Source organism: Condylura cristata, unplaced genomic scaffold (assembly GCF_000260355.1).
Source record: "Condylura cristata isolate star-nosed mole 26May11 unplaced genomic scaffold, ConCri1.0 scaffold00054, whole genome shotgun sequence".
In the NCBI taxonomy this organism is placed as follows: Eukaryota; Metazoa; Chordata; class Mammalia; order Eulipotyphla; family Talpidae; genus Condylura; species Condylura cristata.
In genome coordinates this window covers 1,481,500-1,482,137 of record NW_004567155.1, presented here as the reverse complement: position 1 = coordinate 1,482,137, position 638 = coordinate 1,481,500, and positions in this window count along the sequence as shown.

Here is a 638-nt window from a genome sequence, read left to right as displayed (position 1 = left end):
TGGGTCAGGAAGCCGGTCTCAGCGTCGCCCAGGTTCAGCGGTGCCAGCGGGGGGCCGGCCTGGGCCCTGCGCCCCAGCGCCTGGGCCCCCGGCAATCTCTGTGACAGGAAGGGGGGAGGTGATGCACGTCCCCGCCCCCCTCCCGTGCTCCCCACGCGCCCAAGGCGCACCGGCAACTTGATGGGCAGCGTGGCCATCCACAGCGGGTCCGCGGCCTTCCTCTGCCTGGCAGCCTCGGCTTCCTCAGCCACCTCCTCAGGCACCGCGCCGCGGTAGAAGGACACCTGGGTGGGAGGAGGGAGGCGGGAGGCCGGCGCACGCCCGGCCCCCCGGGCAGCCCCAGGCCCGAGCCGGCAGCCCACCTGGCCCCTCACGGCCTGCGCCTCCCGGTCCAGGGTGGTGGTCACGTACACCTCCTTCACGTTCTTCAGGTGCGAGTAGAAGACGAAGTAGACCCTGCCCTCCGCACAGTCGGGGCGCTCTGTGGGTGGGGAGGGCTCAGCAGGTGTGGCGGGCAGCCCCGGGCGGGCAGCCCCCGGGGTCGGGGCGTACCTGCGTCCACAGCAATGCCCCGCTCAAAGGCAGCAAAGAACCTCTCGCCCTCGAACATCTCCACGGTGTCGGAGGGCTCAGGGCCG